The sequence below is a fragment of the Amblyomma americanum genome, chromosome 1, assembly GCF_052857255.1.
Source record: "Amblyomma americanum isolate KBUSLIRL-KWMA chromosome 1, ASM5285725v1, whole genome shotgun sequence".
Lineage (NCBI taxonomy): Eukaryota > Metazoa > Arthropoda > Arachnida > Ixodida > Ixodidae > Amblyomma > Amblyomma americanum.
Window position 1 is genome coordinate 157,084,630 of NC_135497.1, and position 12,851 is coordinate 157,097,480.

Below are 12,851 nucleotides of genomic sequence, written 5' to 3' on the forward strand. Positions count from 1 at the left end.
GAACGCCGCCAGCAACGCCAGCCCAAGCACGTCGAACGCCACCTCGACGCCGGATACTGGATCCATACAACGCCGCAGCCACACCGAACCAACCGTGAGCACGAACGCCGACCGCTAATAGTAGAACACTAGTAGTAGACGCTAGTAGCAGTGTGCCCGGGTCGTGTGTATTTATAGTCTGTGTTTTGTGTTACTTTGTTAGTTTTGTGTTCTAGTGTGTATGCCACGTAGCGTGTATTAAATGTGCGTTTGTGTGGGTACACCCGTCGCCTAGTCCATTCTTTCGGTCCGAGTGTTCTCCGGAGAGATTCGTGACAAAGATAAGTGGCGAGCCTGACAGGATACATTTCCTTTTTCTTTTTTGCTTTGTCTCGGATTTTTCCGATCTCTCGACGGCAGAAAGTATGGACTTGGCAAAAACGTTAGAGCTGGCGCTCAAGCTAGGGTTAAGCAAGGAAGAGGCGATGCGTCTCTGTGACGAGGAGAAAGAAGAGGCAGAGAGGTGGAGAGAGGAAAGGGCGCAAGCACGCGCAGACGCTCGTGAAGCAGAAGAACGCGAGGCGAAAAGAGCTCGCGAGGCAGAAGAGCGAGAGGACAGAAGAGCTCGAGAGGCAGAAGAGCAGGAGAAGGGAAGGATATAACGGGAGAAGGAGTTTATTTTGTGGAAACAGGCGCATGTCGCGGGAGGATATGAGATCACGGACAATGATCAGCGTTCCTTAGCGGGTACAGAATGTCCTAGACCGGCCATAGTTTGCCCAAGGAAGCTGATGGCTCCTTTTTGACAAGAGACATGTTTTGGATGCATATCTGCAACGATTCGTGCGGGTAGCTTTGGGGCAAGGCTGGGAGCGCAGTGAATGGGCCATGGCATTAAGCATGTGTTTAGTGGGAGAGGCGCTAAATGTGTTTGGAAGGATGCCTGCTGCTGATTCCATGGACTACGAGAAAGTCAAAAAGGCACTCCTCCAAAGATTCAGGCTTACGGCAGAGGGTTTTCGTGAGAGATTTCGCTCCGCGAAACCTGAGGATTCGGAAACCGCTAAGCAGTTTTCCTGCAGGCTATCCAACTATTTTGATAGGTGGCTTGATAGGTCAAACACAGAAAAGAGCTTTGAAGGGGTGCGTGACAAGTTGGTCACAGAGCAATTTTTAGCGTGTTGCAGCCCAAAGCTGGCGCTATTCCTGGAAGAAAGAAAGTTGTGTTCGCTGGAAGAGTTCGCCGACACTGCAGACCAATTCCTCGAGGCTCAAGGGTTAAGAAATTTAAGTAAGGAAAAGGAGGAAACCCAAAAGACCTTAGAGACAGATGCGGCAAATCCAAGATCATATGGCGGTGCATCTAAGGCGCCAGAAAGGTGTTCTCTCAGCGGCAAGGTGGGACACCGTGCAGCTGACTGTAGAACTAGTAGCGCTGCCCAAAAAACACAGGTTGTGTGTCAAGGTTGTAAGAGGAGGGGTCATACTCTGAATGAGTGCCGATACAGAACGCAGGACCGAGCTGCATGCGTTGTAGACTCAAGGGTAGAACTTGTCACGCCATCCGAAGTTCCACAGCTGAAAGGAGAGCAAACGCCGCTGGAAAATGAGGCAGTGAGTGGAACACCCAAGTCGAAAGCAGCAATGCCAGTGGTGGTTGGGCAAATAGGGGACCGTCCTATATCGGTGCTTAGAGACAGCGGAGCCAACACAGTCTTTGTTCGTAGAAGCCTGGTGAAGGACAAGGATCTTACAGGGGAAGCATCGATCGTCACTCTTGTAGATAGCCCAGTGAGGTACCTTCCTGAAGCAAGGATTCTAGTGTCCACGTCATATTATACTGGACAGGTAGTGGCAAAATGCGTAGACCAACCCATTTACGATCTCATCTTGGGAAACATTACGGGTGCAAGAAGTGTCGTAGACCCCGATCCCGGGTGGAGGATGCTCGATGTTGAAGAACATCCAAAGGAGGGAAGGCCCGCGACAGCTCAGACGGGTGCAGTCAGTTTCTCGTCGGCAGTGGAGACAAGATCTCAAGCGACAGCCCGAGCAACGCAGTGTCCGCTCTCCACTTCTGTTACGATGTGCCTGAGCGTAACACCGGGCGAAATTGCAATTAGGCAAAAAGAAGACCCGAGCCTGAAGACCTGCTTCGAAAGAGTCGGGGAAAAAGTTAAAAGATAGAAGAGTCGCACGTTCTTCGAATATTAATTGGTAAATGGTCTTCTGCACAGGGAATGCATATTTAGTTCAGGAAGGCGTGTCCAACATCTGGTGTTACCGAGAGATAAGCGAGAGATCGTGCTACGCTTAGGACATGACGCGATTATGGCCGGACACCAGGGTGTTCAAAAAACGGTGTCTAGGATCACCGACGAGTTCTTTTGGCCGGGCGTTCAGGGTGACGTTAAGCGCTTTGTTGGCTCATGTGACGTGTGCCAGCGCACAGTCCCGAAGGGAAGAGTTGGTCCCGTAGCTCTGGGCAAGACGCCAGCCATCGGCCTACCGCTTCAAAGAGTGGCTATTGGCGTTGGATAAAGAATTTGTTCTTCGCCGTGATGTACCAGAGTATTAGGAACCGTAATTTTACAAGAAGAGAATCAAACAGATCTAGCTATCTCTGGAATGTATCTTTTTGGTGTTGTTGCTGATTTGTTGTTGTTGTTGCTGTGTTAATGTATCTCTGGAATTTATCTTGTTGTTGCTGTTGCTGTTGTTGGTATTATGTGATTATGCAAGAGATGTGTTGTAGACATCGACATATTTTTAGGGACTCTGTAAGGACAACGGCAGTGGTGTGTTAGTGTTCTGAACAGGCAGTTTGGTGTGCTATGTTAGTGGCGTGCTCATGGTGTGTGCTGGACATCTGCGGTGTGTTGTGTGCTGGGTCCAGAATCGCCACAGAAGATAGTCGGTTGGCTGGACGGCTTGAAGATGAGGATGACGTGAGCAGCTTTTCATGGAAAAAACTCTTTAGAGAGGGGGCCCTTGTCACATATATTAAGGAGCCTAAATTAAATTTTAAAGAAAAAAGGTGTGAAGAAGACGACGCGAATTAACCGAAGAATAAAGAAGAGGAAGAAGAAGCAGTCGTTGAGGTGGAGAGAGATGATTGGTGGAGAAGCATTCGGTGAGGTGGAGAGAGATGATTAGTGGAGAAGAGAAGACGACGACGACAAGGCTTACGTGGACTAACACCAAGGCTATAAAAGGGCGAGTGAGAGCGAGGCACTGGGGGAACAGTAGAGAAGCGGAGGCTCCGGTGGGTCAGGGACACATCGGCTGGAAGAGAGCGACTCCGGCTACTGCTCCGGTGAGCTCGCGTTCTACGACTCCGCATCGTGGACTTCCTGCCGTGCCTGAGCCCGTTCCGGGGAGTCAACGGAGGACGCTACCACCTGCTACGGCCAGGGGTGTCTCCAGCGCTGTTGCCACCCATCCGGATGGTGCCCCCAACGCCAACCACACTGGCATCACCTCCACGGGCGCTTGGACCGGCAGCTTGTACCCCAAAACCAGCGACGCCAGCCCAAGGGCATCGAACGCCGCCAGCGACGCTAGCCCAAGCACGTCGAACGCCGCCTCGACGCTGGATACTGGATCCATACAACGCCGCAGCCACATCGAACCAACCGTGAGCACGAACGCCGACCGCTAATAGTAGAACACTAGTAGTAGACGCTAGTAGCAGTGTGCCCGGGTCGTGTGTATTTATAGTCTTTGTGTTTTGTGTTAGTTTTGTTAGTTTTGTGTTCTAGTGTGCATGCCACGTAGGGTGTATTAAATGTGCGTTTGTGTGGGTACACCCGTCGCCTAGTCCATTCTTTCGGTCCGAGTGTTCTCCAGAGAGATCCGTGACACCACAGCACGGACCCCAAGTATCTGGTAAGGGTTTTCTGCCTTCCCACTGAGAAATATTGAGGTTCCGTGAATCAGCGAAAGGAAATCCGCCGATTGTAGTTGCCGATACTGCATTAGGTGCTACAGGTCACGTCTGAGCCCCGAATCGTACGATGAGCTGCGCATGCTAATAGGCGCTGGCTTCATCGAATCTGCATGTCACGTTTCAGCGTAGTTTCCTTGCGGAAATGGTAAAAACTGTACGGAGCTGTACCCCCTTCATTGTAGGTTCCAGAGGATGGTGTAACAGGATAGACGCGGTTCAACTATTGTTCTGTGACGACCGCACATACCGCGTGGGTCGACACGGGACGGAGAGACAAAAAGACACCGCTAGACTCGGTTAAAACAAAACAAAGATATTCAAGAATTACACGTTAACAAATGTATGATGGAGAGCCTCGGGGTGCACAAGCTTTCATGTAGCTGCGTTGGAGTCGAAGTAGAAGGAACGGAGGGGCTGCGGAGTAGACCTTGTTCGTTCGCTGAGGCTTCTCTTCTGCCCGAAGTGCGCTTCCATCCGGAGGACCAACTGGCAACGATATCGTATAGGGTTTCGCTCTTCAGAAACTACCTGGCTCTTTCTTTTTGTTTTCCCCGTCAATTCGGGCGATCCCTTTTACGGAAAGGAGTGTCTCCTTCGCCCTCCTCTCATCGCCGGTGATTGCAGCATTCCCGGGTTGCCCCCCCCCCCCCCGCGTTTCTTCCGAGAACACGCAATGCAGTGAGTGACTGTGTGGCTCACACAGTTCCAGCACATCCCGGTTCCCACAAAGGTAAGATGTCGCTGGAGAGAGCGGCCTTCCGAGAACGCGCACTGCTGTCACACCGTTCAAGAGCGTCCGGTGTCCCACAAAGGGAATATGTCGCCGATGATAGTGGCCTTCAGAGAACGTGCAACGCAATGTCACAGTTTTCACTTTTCACAGTTAGCAAAGGGGAGGAGTGCCCAATTTTTTATACTGTCCGATCACTGCCCCTTGTGTACTGCACATCGATCTATTCAGCAGGCTCCTGTTTAATTTCAAGTACTCTGTTCTCCTGGCTCGCCTGAAGAACTCTTCAACGATGTATACAGTAAATCCTACTCATCATACCTAGGCGGCTTGTTTTCTTTATGTACACGAAATTTACTTTTTAAAATACCGCGTAGAGGAGCGCAACAACATTGTAAACTTAAGACCAGATTACCCGACTCCTTTTCAGCCAAAATTTCCATTGCCGGCGTCCTACGTGAGACGAACGGCGTGAATTGGATTGGCAAACGGTGTTTTAAAAGTCCTGACAGAAACATTTTTTGCAGTCACAACGTCAGGTTGTTCTGTGCAGCCCATACAATTTTTATCCTTCTACAATTCGAAGTCTAGCTGGAAAGCATAGACACAAATTTATGGACTCGAAACTCTAGTGCACGACTTGCAGCTCATCTAAGAGCGTTCCACAAGGTAACGCGCTGTGCATGCATGTCATACGAAACTCGTTCTCGTAGCATGCGGTGGCTATCTTCACGTGCTGTGTGTGTACGGGGAGTGAAAACGATTCTGTTCTGAGCAACTCGTCCACCGCACTCCAGCACGGGATCACTGGGAGGCTGCACAGCCGTAAACGCGACCGCACGACCTCAAAACGCTATTTCATATCTCACGTTAGGAGAAGTTCACTTCGGAAGCTACGTTCAATTAAAAATTCCCGCGAGTGAAAATGTCCGCGATTTTTTTCGTTCATGAATTAGGTTCCCCTATCCCTTTAGTTTATCCTCTAACGGTGACAATCTTCGAACATTAGGTTGAGAGCGGGTTGGGCCGTCTACTAGTGACAGCATAGCCACGCGGTCATTGCATTAGCATCGAGCCCAAGCATAAGCAAGCCGCTACTGTGACCTGTGGACAATTTTTCAGGGAAAACACGACGTTACCTATTATTTCCAGCCCACCTACATACAAGACCTGTTGTGTGTCCGTCCGCGGCTGTTCAGAAAGCTCTAAACTCTTTTGGAAAGCAAACCCCGGCACCATGAGCGGTGGCTCAAACTCACTCACGGCCGCTCGCACACACATCCACTCACTCGCACTCACATCCGCTCAGTCACACTCATGTCCACTCACTCTCAGTCATGTTCACTCACTGTTTCCTTGTTGGCTGACAATGGAGGGGATGAGAGATTTGCAGCCACGGCCGACTGCGCTCATGGCTCCCCTGGTATAGCCTGGGTCGGACAGACGTGGCCATGAGCCGCTCGGGGCTCTGTCAAGCTCTTTGGCCAACTTCCACAGTTTCGATGCTCGAATTAATTGGTCACTTATCACACATCTTCCATGTCCCTCCTACCCCCCTCAAGGGGAGATTGCATGGCAGTGCCCTTTCCAGCTTACCGTAATGTGCTAAGCGTGGGAATCGCAACGGGTCATAATTGAACCTCTTCTAGGGAGACGCCGAATTGACCCTTGCAGAAAGGGCCTCCTGAGTCCATCTAGTTTTTTTTTTGTTTTGCTGAGACAGTTTCGTGAGCAATATAAAGTCGTAGATCAAAACCCGTGATTCAGCGAGCGAATCGCTTTCGCGGAGATCGCTCTGTGCATCGCATGCTGTAATTAATTTGATTACTTTTTTGGATTTTGCCTTTTGGGGAAGAGTTATTAACACTGGTAAAGGTTTCACGCAACAAGGAACCAACAAGTTGAGGCTTCCTGCAGTTTGAGACTTCCTGAATATGAGACGTACTCCCGAGGGTATAAAACCGAGCCCGGAAGCCAAATCCTTCGCCCTTGGCTAGGTTTAGATGCTCTACATCTTCGGCTATGCCGAGGAGGGAAGATTTCACTGTTAGCCATTTCCGTCTTATTTGTCCCTCTGTTTAATATGCTGTACATTCTGGAATTCTCCTCTATAAAATATTCAGTTCATTTTCTCGTTATTTGCCTTGTTGCCAGTCGTAATTACAACGTCACCGACGGAGCACCTTGTATGCAACGAGTCTTTGAGCCTTCTCTGATGGCACACTACTGGTGCGAGGAAAAGAACCATGATAACGTCACTGTGCCAATATTCGGTTTGTCTTGACAATGACGTGTCCGTGAGTCTGCGTGAACACACTGGTGGCAAATGGTGACTATAAATACTTTTCGTGGTGTACGAAATTGAGAATGTATTTTGAAAAGATCGAGTGGGTTCCTCACGAAAAAGGAAATATTCTGGAATGGGCCACAAGTACAGATTTGCCCTGAGGAAAAGGGCTCCGAAGGGGAGCGGCCATTATCGCTCTCTTTTCAAAAGCCTGTTGAGCTTAATTCGGGGCATAGTTAAGAGCATTGTTGGCTTCGTCTAGCCAGAGCAGGTATGCGTGACCAATCTGCGGACATGGCTACCATGCAGCAAGTTATCTGCGCAGCAGAAAGTCCCTCTATGAAGGAGGCTCCAGAAAACAGCACGCTGTTCTCGCTTGCGGCCGATGCGTGCGGAGCCCACGTGCACATCAGCGCGAGCATAGGGGGTGCTAACACTGCGCCTAATTATTCTCCCGTAGTCCGCAATGGCGATTGTCGAGAAAATGTCTATTCGCGGGAGAATTCGTATGCAGCCAACTTGTAAGCAATTTCTAGGCTTCTGAAATGGTAGGACGATACTGGGAAAAAGATCCAGATGTTCTTAGAAAATCGTAGTATTCGGATTCAAGAATTCCTCATGCTGTCCAAAATACAAAGATGAAACAAAAGCGCACATTTTACAAGCCCATTTCACTGGATCAGTGCCGAAGACCAGCGCTGCATGGATCGGGAGGGGGGGGGGGGGGGCTGCAGCCCAGGGCCTCACCTCGGACAGTAGGAGAAGGGGGCCCATTTATTCTAACCTGCTTAGTATATAGAACCATGGGCAACGGAACTTCCAGCTACATGTATGAAGCGAGAAAACCAGAACGAGCAGACGGGGCCCCCCGCCTAATGTAACAGCATGCTTGATCATTTGGGGAGAGCTTGTCCAGCTGCAAAAACAGGAATCGCCCGCAACCCCAGCGGGGCCCTCTTTTTACGAAGCGACGTGCGTTTGCTTGAAAATGTTTTCGTGGTTTCCTGTCAGTCCGTCTGTCCAGTGCTGTCTGGACAGGAAAGGCAAGGTGGAAACACCTAAAACATGTAATATGGGATGAAGACCTAGATCTCCCTTGCCCCTCGTCACCACCATGCCACCCTCCACCTCTCAAATAGTTCCGCCGCTGTCCTTCTCATAGAAGGGATGTGCTGCAGTACCCAACAGTGCCTCCAATTTTGGCGGTGGAGGATCAGTCCGATAGCAGATGATGAGTCTGATGGCAGAGTCCTGGCAGGAAAAGAAAAAAGACGTCACACATCCTTTTGTCCGCGTGCCGTGCGGCATGTAATGTTCACTGTTCAGGCTAGGCTTGTGGAACAGTGAAGCGGGAAGTTGGAGAGCTGGACACAAAGGCCTGCCTCCAAGGCCCATTCCAGCCTAGTGGCTGCGCACCCTCGTGCGCGCTCGACGGAAAAAGTAGGTCAGACTGGCAGCCAAACTTTCCAGAAAGAAGTAGAAAAGGTGACCCAGAGGCGACGGAGGGCGCGCAACTTCACCCGCGCTAGGAGTCGCCCTCTCCTCTTCGTTCTCGCGCTCGGCGTCGACGGGACGAAAGGAAAATCGAGAACCCCCGGAACAGACGATTGCTCCTAGCCAATAGGAAGACGAGACCGGAACGGGAGAAGGAGTTTGCTCGGAGGAGGGAATTTGTACAAAGAACTCCATGTGTATGTGAATGCCTGCTTTGGCGCTAGTAACAGACAGACGCGGCGCGCGTCTATGAAAGGAAGTTTATCGCGGGCTGCGATTCAGCCCCGAGCCGCTGGTTAAGTTTGCATAAGCCCACCCGCTGAGGAGCTTCCGGAGGACGCAACACTCTCGGCCAGCCACGGACCATCCAGGCAGCGTGCTCCAGTCATCGGGACGGCCACCGTTGGACACCTGCGGTCGCGTCGGACTGACGAAGTGCCCGGTGCGGTGAACAATTAGCATCCATTCATGCGAAAATGCTCGGTCGGAAGCATCAAAGTGGTGCGTCTAAACGAAAGGCGAAGTTACAAAGAGAAGAGCGTTAAAAGAAGCTACCAAAGATAAATAAGTACCTACTGAATGCAGCTTCTGCGGAGAAGTATCATCGCTCTACGCAGAGCCCGTGTTACCTCCCAACAGTACCGACTGTGCTTCTGTGGAGGACTTGCCAACTCCATCACCATGGTTTCCTGACAAGAAGCAAGGTTTGACTCATCTTGGTTGTCTGGATCCTGTGAAAACGGTGCCATATTTCCATATTTCTGAGCAACCGACGCTAACCGAGCCCTGTCTTGTTCCTGAGTCAGCAACGTATATGCTACTCGGCCGGGCCCCTGCCACAGAGCGGCCAGTTGTCTGGTCCGCCACGCCCGATTTCTACTACTGCTGATCAACAGGTGCCAAACCTCCCCGATGAGCCTCCTTCTACTGACGAGCGCCCGAAAACAACACTGCCAAAATTTTGACGTCACATCCGGCAGGCTGACACTTGCAGAAGCCGCATCGCCAGCGACATGATTTTAGTCCGTGCTGTTCTTTCTTTCACACTCCCTGCGCCGCGCGGGCCGGTTGGTTGCAGCGGCGTGGTCGCATTTGTCGTCTCTCGTCGTTGTTTTGCGGAAATTTTGTTTCCGTGTGCCATGTGCAGTGCATACTAAAATGCCGAAGAAGTGTTGTGTGCCGGGGTGCACCGGCAATTACGATACGGGCAGGAAGATACAAGTGTTTTCTTTCCCAAAAGATGACGACACTTTCAAGAAGTGGTTACGCGCCATTCCAAGGAAGGACTTCGGACCCACTTCGTACACTAATGTAAGTAATGTTTATGCTACTGTTATGTGTTCCTGGTTGCTTTTACTTAATCAGCACGTTTATTGTGATACTTCCGAAGCCCAGATATATTGATTGTGGCCTCATTTATTTGCTGCAAACACGCTTATAGACAAAGGGGCTAGCATTAGTCTATTTTAATAAGTGGATTCTGAGATGTTTACGAAGCGTTTGTACATTTGTGAAGGTTTGCGCCGATCATTTCGATGTTTCATGCATTGAGACAACGACATCGTGCACGGATCCAAGAACAGGAAATGTTCTTACAATTCGATTGTCAGTACCGCGGTTGCGCCGTGGATCGGTGCCTACCGTATTTCCCAACTGCCCTTCTTACCTTTCAGCACCAGACAACAGCAAGAGAGAAGCACCTGATGCTAAGAGGAGCCGACTAGAAGCTTCCAAACTCACCCGTGTCGTCAAAGGATCACTGGCGCCATATGAAGCGGAGCAGAAGAAAGACCAATTTTCGTCACTCGAAGAACTAAAGGCGCGCCTGCAAGTGGCCTCAGTGTCAGTACAGTGGACTGTGATTCATAAAGAAAAGTGTACGATGTTTTTGAACATCACCAACGATCGTGAACCTTGATTGAAGGCGTCATTGACAGTGTTCGAAAACCTCCAATTCTCAGCCTGCTACCAAGGATCCGCGATCAAGAATCTTGGTAGCGCTGTTGTACCAGACTCGGTTTGCAAAGTAAGCTCCTTGTTGGAAATTTTGAACAACCTGTGCATGCTGTCTGACGAGTCTGGCGAGCGTTGTAGTTCTCGCCACCTGTCACTTGCAGTAAATTCCCTTCTAGACAAATTGCAAGCAAGAATTAATGAAAACAAGAATTGGGCTGTGAAATTTTTAAAGGAACCGCTAACACTGCTCTCTGCAGAGCGTATTCAGTACAGCACACAGGTAATGGTGTTTGCATGCATTCTCCACACAATATCGCCGCATGCCTACAAGTATTTGAGAAAAACAAGTACACTAGCCTTGCCCCATCCGAGCACTATTAGGAAAGTGTGCTCATCTGTACAAATGTGCCCAGAAATTGATTCTTGTGATGCAATTTTTCTTCAGCATGTTTCCCAGAGATTTACACATCTGCAGCCACATGAGAAGACGGTGACGTTGATGCTTGACGAAATTCATATCAAGCATTGTTTTGATTACAAGGGGGGCAGCATATGTGGTGCTGCAGTGAATTCCAGCGAGGCAGCCACATCTGTACACGTGTTTATGATACAGTCTGCTGAGCTCATTCAAGGAGGTAGCACACATTCTTCCGGTAAAAACCATACAGGGCGAGCAACTTCATGCCATACTGAAGAAGGGGATCATACGCTTAGAAGAGATTGGGTACAGGGTCATAGCCGTTGTTTGTGACAATAACTCTATAAACAGAAAGGTAACGAAGATTTTTCTGCCAAAGCCAATGCTTCGTCATGTTTATCCACATCCGGCAGATCCAGATCGGCCATTATTTTATGTGGTAGATGCTGTACATCTTTTGAAGTGTATCAGAAACAATTGGCTGAACCAGAAAAATGTGGGGACTTGCTTTTTCTACCCACGCTTTGAGCTTTCAAACAATGATGTTCGTCCTAAATGTAAAATGACTGCCTCGTTTAAGAATTTGAGATATTTACGCAAAGAGAAGTCATCTCTACTGATAAAGTCTGGGTATGGCTTGGCATCCAAGGCACTTATTCTGAGCAACTTGGAACGGCAAAATGTGAAGCTGGTACTGTAGGTTTAATCCGCACGTAGCCACAGCCCTGGCAGCTCGCAGTGATGAAGATGATTTTCAACATGCGGCAGCAACAGCAGATTTCATCAAAATCATTCTTCGCTGGTGGAGTATTGTCAACGTAAAAACGCCAAATAAAGGCTTCCATCATCGTACTGTTTACGAAGAACCCATGTCTTGCAGTATAGATGGCAAAAAAAAGTAGCTTTTCTGAATGGTTTCATTACCTGGCTTGATGTCTGGGAATTTTATGGGCATGACACTGGGGTCCTTACCCAGGACAAATTGAGTGCCCTAAGGCTATCAGCTCAATCCTTACTGGCATTGCCAAAGTACTGCATAAGTGAACTTCATTTTAAGTACGTCCTACTGGGGAAAGTTCAAACGGATCCTCTAGACAGTCGTTTTGGACAGTACCGGCAAATGGCTGGTGGGCAGTACCACATATCCGTTCGACAGCTTTGTGAGACAGAGGGCAGGATTCGCCTTCAAAATTCCCTGCCAAAGATGCGCACTGATGACTTCAGAAACATCGAAGAGACAAACAGTGTCAGAGATGTAGGAACCTCCTTTAGTGTTCAAGTTGTAGACGCTGACCTTGATGCACTCAGAGAACGAATGCCAGTTATTGGTTATGTTGGCGGGTATTGTGTGCATGCTACAATGAAAGTTTTAAAGTGTGAAAGTTGCCGAGGACACTTGGTTGTTACCGGAAGTGAGACAGAAATGGAAGAAGACACCCATTCCTTAATCGCACAACTAGACCGAGGTGGACTCAAGTTTTCCTCTGCCCTTGTGCTTACAATAGTCATGTACACGGAGGTTGTCGTTAAAAAGCTTGTGACACAAAGTGCCTGCACACAATTTCTCCATGGGCCCAACCAAAGGAATGTCGTTCGGCAACTGACGCTTAACTCTCTACCGAAGCTTGAGGACACAGATGCATGTGAAAATGGGCATGCCTACGAGCTCCTTTTCACACTTGTTGCAAGCTGTGCAGCAAACATAATGCTTTACAACTTATGAAAAACAAAGGAATGATCAACTTCAGATTATAAAAGAACAGAAGGCAACAAACAGAAAAGCCCAGATCTTTCTTGAAAAGTAATTTTCCATAACTTGTACACCGCACATGTAATTATTTTAAATTGCACTGCAGGTATTTTATTACAGTTTCATCATGTGATTTCTTTGGCGAACTTCTGCCTGTTGTAGTGCAATGAGCCTTCTTTTGTTTGCGTCATGCATGCTTTCTAGCCCAGAGTTTAAATGACAATTCTTTTTTTTTAATCTGAAATTTTAAAGTATTTTGGCAATTAAGTGCAGTGTTGTTTTTTACTG

The 12,851-nt window shown here is 49.0% G+C and overlaps 1 pseudogene; it reads left to right on the plus strand.

The window, feature by feature from the left end:
- The first annotated feature begins 9,597 nt into the window (after nt 1–9,597).
- On the plus strand, nt 9,598–10,889 carry LOC144114427 (uncharacterized; annotated as a pseudogene).
- The last annotated feature ends 1,962 nt before the right edge of the window (nt 10,890–12,851 follow it).